Source organism: Microcaecilia unicolor, chromosome 5 (assembly GCF_901765095.1).
Source record: "Microcaecilia unicolor chromosome 5, aMicUni1.1, whole genome shotgun sequence".
Taxonomy (NCBI): Eukaryota; Metazoa; Chordata; class Amphibia; order Gymnophiona; family Siphonopidae; genus Microcaecilia; species Microcaecilia unicolor.
This window is the reverse complement of record NC_044035.1, coordinates 185,560,086-185,570,778: the sequence shown is the minus strand read 5'-3', so window position 1 is coordinate 185,570,778 and position 10,693 is coordinate 185,560,086.

Here is a 10,693-nt window from a genome sequence, read left to right as displayed (position 1 = left end):
TCCATCCCTTTTGGTTGCCCTTGGGTGATGATATTTAGCTGCTATCTGGATAAGTTATTCATTTAGTTTAGGCCTGCTATTCAGTCTACAAGAGTGGTATGATCACTGTATAATACATGTATTCAGTGCCAGTGACTAAATATATAGCAGCACTGAATATCTGCATTAATTACATTTTTAGACTATTTATAATATTTATCAAAAATACAAATGCAACAATGCTTGAAATGGTAAGGTACAAATTTGAAACAATAAAAGATAAAAGTAAAAAGAAGAAGAGGAAGAGAAAAAAAATTATTACCACTCAACCCTAAAAAAGAAAGGAAAAAGGTGTGTGTGTGCGGGGAGGGGGGGGGGGGAGGGGGCGTGAAGTAAACCCAAATCTGAGAAGAAAAAAAGAAAAATGAACCACAGAACCTTGAAGCAATTGACAATGATCTTCTGCCTTCCATAGGGAAGACACCAATTAACCAAGAGGAATTCCAGAGCGATCCAACTGCTTAGCATTTAACAAAGTTGCCCAGCCTCAAAAAATACATACTTTATTGACAAAAATCACTACACATTTACAGTGAAATCAGAGTAGAAATATAGTAGATGATGACGGCAGAAAAAGACCTGCACAGTCCATCCAGTCTGCCCAACAAGACAACTCATATGTGCTACTTTTTGTGTATACCCTACTTTGATTTGTACCTGTGCTCTTCAGGGCACAGACCGTATAAGTCTGCCCAGCACTATCCCCGCCTCCCAACCACCAGCCCTGCCTCCCAAACACCAGCTCTGGCACAGACTGTATAAGTCTGCCCAGCACTATCCCCGCCTCCCAACCACCAGCCCCGCCTCCCACCACCACCAAAGGTCAAAAACCTCTTGTCGCAATGAAATACATTGTTCCCCTTGTCCTGAGTAATCCTACACAGTTCAGGGAAAATCAAATCTTTTGAGCCCAGAAAGGTAACATGCCTATACGTGTATTATATTAAATGCCAGTGTTGATGTTTAAATCGATATGGTTGCTACCCTATGAATACTGACCTCAGTGTCCATGAGGGGCATAATCGAACGGGGCCAGCCATCTATATGGGCGGCCATCTCTAAGGCCGGCCCCGGAAAGCGGCATACCCAACCGTATAATCGAAACAAGATGGCCGACCATCTTTCATTTCGATAATAAGGTCGGGGCCAGCCTTAGAGATGGCCGTCGTTAGAGATTGCCGCCATTGGTTTTTGCTGATAATGGAAACTAATGGCGGCGATCTCAAACCCGGCCAAATCCAAGGCATTTGGTCATGGGAGGAGCCAGCATTTGTAGTGCACTGGTCCCCCTCACATGCCAGGACACCAACCGGGCACCCTAGGGGGCACTGCAGTGGACTTCACAAATTGATCCCAGGTGTATACCTCCCTTACCTTGTGTGCTGAGCCCCCCAAAACCCACTCCCCACAACTGTACACCACTACCATAGCCCTTAGGAGAAGGGGTGGCACCTACATGTGGGTACAGTGGGTTTTTGGGGGGGGAGTTGGAGGGCTCCCATTTACCACCACAAGTGTAAAAGGTAGGGGGGGATGGGCATGGGCCCACCTGCCTGAAGTGCACTGCACCCACTAAAAACTGCTCCAGGGACCTGCATACTGCTGTCATGGAGCTGGGTATGACATTTCAGGCATGCATAGAAGCTGGCAAAAAAAATTATTTTTAATTTTTTTGGGGGGTGGGAGGGGGTTGGTGACCACTGGGGGAGTAAGGGGAGGTCATCCCCGATTCCCTCCGGTGGTCATCTGCTCAGTTGGAGCACTTTTTTGAGGCTTGGTCCTAAAAATAAATGGACCAAGTGAAGCCAGAAAAAGTGCATGTCAGAGCCAGCCTTCTTTTTTTCCATTATCGGCCGAAGCCGGCCATCTCGTAACCACGGCCCCGTCCCGCCTTCCACACCCTGCTGAAACCCCCCTTGAACTTTGGCTGGCCCTGGGACGAAAAGCAGTTGAAGCCGGCGAAATTCTGCTTTTGATTATACCGATTTCGCCGGCTTCAGGCGATGGCCGTCCATCTTCCGATTTGTGTCGGAAGATTGCCGGCCTTCTCCTTCGAAAATAAGCAGGCTTGTCTCCTGATTCTTCTAATCATCCAGACTTCCCAAGGCTAGTCCTCATGGCTAACAAAATGGGTTTGACTTTCAAGATTCTCATAAGAACATCAGACCTGCCAAGTCCTTACACTGAGGAGACTCCTGCTTTGAAGGGCTATATCCCACTGAAAATGAGGAAGCTTCTGCAGAATACAGAGGACTAGGGCTTTTTTTTGTGCCAGTACTCGACAGTATGGTGTACTGAGTACTTTTTTTTTACCTGCTCCCCATCAGTGTCTGATCTGCCAATTGCCAAGGCAACAGTTAGGCTACACAGCAGCTTTTGGCCATAAGCAAGCTTTTAGCAGCAGCTGTCCTAACTTGCTCTCCTCCCCCCCCCCCCCCTTGTACCACTAACAGCAGCAGCATTTTACATTCAGCTGCCTGTGTCAGCCCTGGAGTCCTTAGTGCTCCAAAGGGTAAAATAGAGTTAAAAGGTACATGGGGGGGGGGGGGGGGGGGATGTTGCATGGGGAAATGATTACTGTACCCAGGCAAGGGGAGGGGGGCAGGCGAGAGACATGCTAGACAATGGGGGAAAGGGGGAGCGAAGAATAAGGACAGATATTAGACCCAGGGCAGAGGTGACGGGGAAGGTGAGATACTGGAAAATGGGAGGGTAACATAGGAGCCAGCTCTGTGGGTGCTTGAGCACCTCCAATACTGAAGAAAGTTTTGAACTGTGTCCATGGAGAGGTGATTTCTGTTGGGTTTAGCACCCCAATAATTTAGAAATGTTGGCTCCTATGGTGGGTATGGTGAGATGTTGGATCATGAGGGGAAGGAGGAAAAAGAGAGGGAAACATGCTGGATCATGGGACGAAGGGGAGGGAAGAAAGAGAAAGGGAAACTTGCTGGATCACGGGGTGAAAGGGAGGGATGACATGAACCAGACTACCAAAATTCAGAACCAACTCATGGTATTACTCATTGGAGCTTCATGTGAAACTTGACCATAAGTACGCATATTCAAAATTACTCTGGATTTATATGTAGTCATTTCAGTTCCATGCCTCCTCTTTTATGCCTGCTTTATTCTTTCTGATATGTGATAGGTGCATTGAACTATGTTTCCATAATGGCGACGGCAGCATAAAATAATTTGTGGTCACTTATTTTGTATTTGGTGAGGCGCTTTCAGTGTATATATGACTGAGCATAGGAGCCAACTTTTCAAAATGATTGGGGGTGCTGAAATTTTTTTTTTTTTACAGGTGGTGTATTCCCCCCTCCCCTTGTCTCCCTCCCTCTCTCCCCTCCCCCTCTCACCCCCGTCCCCCTTCCTCTCCTCCGAGTTCCAAGCCCTCCGTCCCTCCGAGTTCCAGGCCCGCCCTCCGAGTTCCAACTCCTGCCCGACTGTTTCTCCCACAACAGTCCTCCGCCGGTCCGCCCTCGCCTTCCTGCGTGCCGCCCAGAATTTTAAAAGTCATCTTACCTCGGAGTTTCGGCGGCAGCAGTGAAAGGCGAACAGGCTCGGCACTTCAGCCTTCCCTTCTCTCATCTCAGCTCTGGTCCCGCCCTTGCGGAAACAGGAAATGAGGGCGGGACCAGAGCTGAGACAAGAAAAGGGGAGGCTGAAGCGCCGAGCCTGCTCGCCTTTCACTGCTGCTGCCGAAACTCCGAGGTAAGATGACTTTTAAAATTCTGGGCGGCACACAGGAGGGCAAGAGCAGACCGGTGGAGGACTGCTGAGGGAGGGCAGGTCAGGCTGGCGAACGGAACTTCCGGTTCTGACTTCCAGCGGGTGAAATATTGGGGGTGCTCGAGCACCCACAGCACCCATGAAGTCGGCGCCTATGCGACTGAGGTGCAGTGTTCTGCTGATATGTGATTTCTGTGTAGAAAATCCTGTTTGTTATTTATTTATTTAGCACTTTTGATGTGCTGTTGAGGCCTTCATATTGTCATACATTAGTTAACAAATATAGTTTTATACACAAGTACTAGTACTGTCCCTAATGGGCTCACAATCTAAGTAGTATATATTGTACATGGGGTAATGGAGGGCTAGGTGATTTGCCTAGACACACACAGCTGCAGAGGGATTGAACCTGGTTCCCCAGGATCTCAATCTATAGCTGATCATTAGGCAACAACAGGAATTAAACCTGGTTTCCCAGTTCCACAATCACAACCCACTGTACTAAACGTTAGGCCACTCCTCCTAGTATGAGAAGTGTTGGTATTCTAGGGACTGGTGTAATATTTTCAATGATGCCTTTTGATATCTTCCATGCCTGGTAAAAGGGGTGTGGCTACTGTAGGGACAGAGCCATATATAGTGACCCCGCCCTTAAGGTTTCCCTGTATGAGTACCAGTACCTTTTTTCAGGACCAGCCATTCACTTTTTTTCCCTGCACATGACCATGAGCAATTTTAAATCTCACTGCTGAAATTTACTACTGCAAGATTAACAGGTAGGAAGAGTTTGCAGTAAGAGGGCACAATGCTGGCAAAGAAATGCTGCAGAGGGGGTGGAGTGGGGGAGGAGCATGGACAGAATGGGGTAGGGCATAATTTGGGTTGGGGACTGGGCTCAAAATCTCCTGCTTAAAAATGCCCCCTCCCCTTGTTATCTCTGAACATTCATATTTGCATATATTTTAACCTAAGAGCCAGGTTACTTTTAATATTTGATTAATTTAGGGTGAAGGATGATCTTGGGAACTGGATACAAGAACCACAACAGATTACTACACAAACAATTTCTCACATAAACCTGTGTACAGACTCTTAAATATTTACATACCATTACCATACATCCCTCAGAGCTTTTTTTTTCTTATTTGTTTATAAGATCTATGGCACAAAACAAATGAAAAATAAAATCAGATTTATTTGGAAAGAAATGGAATAGTACAGAGAAGTCCACTTGATTAGGATGATTATTAACTTAAAAAAAACACTTCTGTTCTTAAAAACAATTACATTGCACTGATATATACAGTTCATACATGCAAAATTAAATCATTTTCTAAAAATTACACAACAGGAGATTAATCCTGTCAAAATAAAGATTTAAAAAACTACAATAAAACAGCAGTAAGTCATGGAGGAGACAGCAGCACCTGGGAAAGACCTTTGCTTTGCATCTTAGTATTAGCGAAGTAAAGCACTTTCCCAAAGATTTCGGGCCTGATATTCAAAAGAATCTGAGCTTCTAAATGTATGCTCCAAAGTTAGGCTCCTAAATTTGTGCACTGTTTTCAGCCAAACTTAGGAGCTTACAGTTTTAAATGAAAATTCATTTTAACTTAGGGGCTTAAAAGTTATGCTTATAAATTTAGGACTGCCTAGATTTATGAGCCTAGTGCTAAGCTCCTAACTTTTTTTTCCCTACCCTAAGTCCACCCCTTTTGCCACCCACTTTTTATGCTCCTACATTTGGAAGTTTAGTGAAATTCTGGTATAAGGTTAGGTACTCAGCCCTAGTACGTTTTCAAAGGTGCCAATTTAGGAGCATTAACTTTCAAAATTAAGAGTATATCCTTTGAATATCGAGCCCTATCTGTTCAAATAAAAATTTAAAAAAGGATCAATATTTATCACGCAAAAGTAATTTCATACATTTTTGTGTAGTGTCTGTCATAAATAGAGACAGATCTAAAGGTCAGAGCTCTATGGGCCCCTTTTCTGGCAGAAGACTGTTCTGGTTTATTAAGGCTTTTTCTCAGTTCTGTGTGCGTGAGAGGGAAAAGCTTAGGGCCCCTTTTAAAAATAAGTGTGCGCTAAACGTTAGAGACGCCTATATATTCCTACGGGCGTCTCAAGCGCATGCTAAAAATGATAGCACGCCTTTGTAAAAGACCCCCTTAGTGAATCAGGCCCTCTGTGTCTCGGAGCTAAGCTGGAGGCCAAATCCTATATAATTCTCACCTCCAATGTTCTGACCTGCCTGTGACCGTGGCTCCCTCGGAGTTGGTCAGGAAGGCTCTGTAGATCAGACTGACGTCACTGGCCGCATTATGACGTGAGCCTAGCAGACCAACTCCGAGGGAGCCACGGTCCTAGGCAAGAAAGCACGTTGGAGGTGAGAGATCCGTCGCGTCGATAATGACGCCGCAAACACCCCCTCCCCCCTTGTCATTTCACGACCCGCCTCCCACTCCTCCCCTCTCTGGCCCTCCCCTTCGTAAGAACTGGCTGCTTAAAAGTTTTTACCTCCTGCACGCAGGGATGCCGCTTCCAACAGCTTTTTCTTTCGCTTGTGTTTCAGCTGTTCCTGTGGTCCCGCCCACAAGGGGAGGGGGGTCCTGGATCAGGGGGTAGCAGGGGGGGGAGAGGGGGGTCCTGGAACTCAGAGAGGGGGGGAGAGGCGGAACGGGAAGGGAAGAGGGGAGATGGGAAGAAGTGGGAGGGGGTTCTGGAACTCGGACAGGGGTGGAGGGGGGAAGGGAAGGAAGGGAAGGGGGAAGGAGGGGGGAAGAAGAGGGGGAGGGGGTTCTGCAAACTCTCGGGCTCATACACTCTCAGTCTCACAAAGAGTCTGTGTATCGCACACATACTCTCACACTCGCTCTCTCTCACACACATTCTCTCTCACACACACTGTATCTGTGTGAAACACACTCTCTTTCTCTCACACACACTGTATCTGTGTGAAACACACACTCTTTCTCTCACACACACTGTATCTGTGTGAAACACACACTCTCTCTCTCTCTCACACACTCACTGTGTCTCACATGCGCACTCGCACACAGTCATTCTCACACACACATTCTCTCTCACAGACACACTTGCAGTCACTCTCTCTCTCTCACACAGTCACTCTCACACACACACTCTCTAAAACATACACACTCCGAGGAAAACCTTGCTAGTGCCCGTTTCATTTGTGTCAGAAATGGGCCTTTTTTTACTAGTAGTTACTAAAATATTGAAAACAGACAATATGGGTATTTTGGCTTGAATGTTGGGTCTACTTTTATTTATGGCATCTTATATGGATATCATGGCCTCCCACTAGTGATATGGATGTGTTTGAGTCTTAAAACTAGGAAAATCTTTTGGAAAATAAAGTTGAGGCATTTGACTTCTAAACCTTTCGTTCTCATCTGAGGGTCTCATTTGTTTGCTTCCAAATACTTGCAGTTCTGGATGCCTCACAGTGAATACTTAACTAAATCCCTGCATATGACCAAAATGTAAAATGAACTACTTCCCAGTGACTGGGTCATGTAGCAGCCAATAGTCAACCTGAGGATACTTTAAAGTGTCATATAACAAATTACTGGCAAGATCTACTAAGACAACAAAAGTGGTCATTACTAACAATTAGCATGTGCTAACACTATTAGTGTACGCTATTTAGTGCAAAGCCCACCTAAAATAATAGGCCCTGCGGTAAATAACTCACCTTACTGCTGTTAGTGTGCGCTGTTAGTAAATAATCCTCAAAATGAGAAAAACCTTTAAGTACATTTGCTCAAGAATGGAAAAAATATTGATTCCATATTCAATACTGCTACTAGTCCCTCTCTTGTGGTTAGTATTTTGGATCTCATAAGCAGTTGATATATGCCAGTTATGAGAGATACAGTATATGAGGAATGTGGAATAGAACTTTGAGTGCATAGCATTTTTATTGTACCTGAAAGGAGCTCACAAATACAGAGAAACAAACACTTTTTATGGCTTGGTGAATGAATCTTGGGCATGTTTTACAAAGCCACGCTACCGATTCTTGGTGTGGCAAATAAGAGGAAGCCCATTCAATTCCTATGGGCTTCCTTTCATTTGACACGTGGGAATCGCTAGCGTGGTTTTGTAAAAGAAGCCCTTTGTTAAAGCCTCCATGAAGTAACTGATACTGTGATATCATCAGGCATTAAGAAAGCTGCTTTCCCATTGGCCAGCAATTCATAATGCCTTGACAATGCAGTATAACTGAAGGGAACTAACTGCCTGTTGCTTCTCAGCCTCTGACTAATTTCAAATATGAAATCTGAATCATGAGTAGAGGATAGCCCTTATCACCTTTTTGACTGATCAATACTGGAGATTAATGTCCTACCACCTGGTCCACTGAGGACATAAAATTGAACATTGGCCAAATTGGATGCATTAAACCTCCTATAAAACAAAAACAACACGTTGCTTTGAGTTTCCTAGCTGCAGTGTACCTCACTGTAAGTGAGGGCCTGAAGACAATGTGCATAATACAGATGACAAAGAGAACAGCACAACGAAACATTTATTGCAGAGATCTAAGCCCTGTACTTCCAACAGGCTGCAGCCATTACAAGTAGTGCTGCATAAGAGCATGAGGAGGAGAATCTAGAGTAGACATGCACAGCCCTAGTCATAAGTGGTTGGTATGTCATAAAGGTAGGGAGAGGTGCATGATTTATGTTTGTTTCAGAGGTGGAAGTGAGTGCCACCAGGAAGATGCATTTACTGCTCCTTAATGCTATGCTATGATATCAAAAGGAGCAAAGATGCTGCTAAAATGATATTGCCCTAGCAGGAAGAGTTCAGAAAAGACCCTGGTGGATTTAAGAACATCACTATAGGATGCAGAGCCTGTCTGCTGTTGCAAAAGGAACAGTCACACTGCAGGGATTGTTTTGTGTGCTGTAGCAATAGACTTACATAGAACACATCACAGTTAGCATTTTGTGGAAATTACATTAGTAACTTTTAAATACGTTTTTATAAAGACAGGTGATGAGGACATGCCATATAGGTTATGGTAATGTCTCTTTAAAAGCAACAAGAAATGACAACAAAGAGAAGCATTTAAAATCTCTTCCCTATCATTTCTTTCCTGGCTATGCAACAATGATGTGCAGTCCCTTGCTCTGGAATATAATTGGGAGTAAAAAGATGGCATGTTGCATCCCTAAGTTTTCTATAACAAACCAAAGGCAGATTCTGTGCAAGAATGAGAAGATTCTAAGCAATGTTTTTGCAGCAAATATGCAGTACATTTGAATAAAATTGTACATATTTGCATATTAAACAATAACTTAAAAAAAATAAAGTTGCTGTCTGACATTTTTTGTGTATGTTCATAGAATTTGTTTTGTTCTTGTCTGGGGAGAAACAGAATCTTACTACTACTTATCATTTTTATAGCACTACTAGACCTACACAGCGCTGTACACTGGACATAAAGAGACAGTCCCTGCTCGACAGAGCTTACAATCTAATTAGGACAGATAAGAAATAAGGGAATTACTAAGGTGGGAATAATAAAACATGGGTACTGAACAAGTGAGTAAGGATTGGGAGTTAAAAGCAGCATCAAAAGGGTGGGCTTTTAGCCTAGATTTGAAGACGGCCAGAGATGGAGTTTGATGTACCGGCATATGGTGCAGCAAGATAAAAGGAACGCAGTTTGGAGTTAGCGGTGGAGGAGAAGGATACAGATAAGAGAGATTTACCCAGTGAATGGAGTTTCCGGAGAGCAGCGTAGGGAGAGATAAGAGTATATGTGAATCTTAGTGATTAAAGCTGGAAAGGGAGGGGGTAGATATTGTTTTATTTATTTATTTTTGACATTTATATCCCACATTATCACAAACAAGCTTGAGTTCAATATTAGGGGTAGGAAAGGAGATCTAGAAGAAGGGATGCTAGAGAAGGGAGATGAAGAAGAGAACTCAGCAAGGAGGGGTGGAGAGATAGGAGATGCAGAAGGTATGAAAGAGATGAAGGATCAAGGATGGAGTGAGGAGCAGAGGGAATGGAGAGAAGGGAAACTGATGAAAGAAGATCAGAAGAGGGAGGACGGATCCACTTTCTTACATCCCTCTCACCAACATAATCTCTTCTTTCATTTATTATTTCACACCTCCTCCCAAGATCCCCTGTAGTCCCCTTCTGCACCCTTCCAATCTGCTCATACTCATGTACTTACCCCACAACACCTATGGAGGCATATTTTCAAAGCACTTGTAAGTAAGTCCTTTAAAAATGAGCCCCGTGATCTCCTATCTCATACACTCATTCATCCCATATACCCTCTGATCCTCTTACTCATTCATTCCCCACCTCTTATTCAATTGCATAACCCATACCTCCTTTAATCCACTCATTCACAAACATACCTAAAACCCCTCTCATGGAGCTCCTCACCTCTCCCCAAACCCACATGATGATCTCCTGCCCTGCCCATCTGGGCTTAGTGACCAAATAAGGCTGGTGGTTGAACAACAACACACCTCAAGCCACTTCCTCTTCCTCTGCTGTTTAGGCCATGTGGTTTACAGTGCAATGAAACTTTGGTCTTGGGCAGCTGAGAAACAGGTCGTTGCCTGAGATACCACTGCTGTCCTTTTTTTTAATCACCAAGCTCAGACCATCAATAGGGATAGAAGAGGAATCATTGCTACTTCCTGCCCTACCTGGTCCCTGGTAGAGAATTTTGCAATAAGGGCTGGATTTTGTATTGATTCCCAATGCAACACAGGAAATTGTGAATTCCTGCTGGTGTATCTGGACTAGACTGTGGCATGGACTGTCTCTTATGCTGTCTGTGCAGCACTGCAAATGCCTAGTAGCACTAAAAATATAACTAATAGTAGGGATATCAGGGTTTGTGAATGGTGGATAG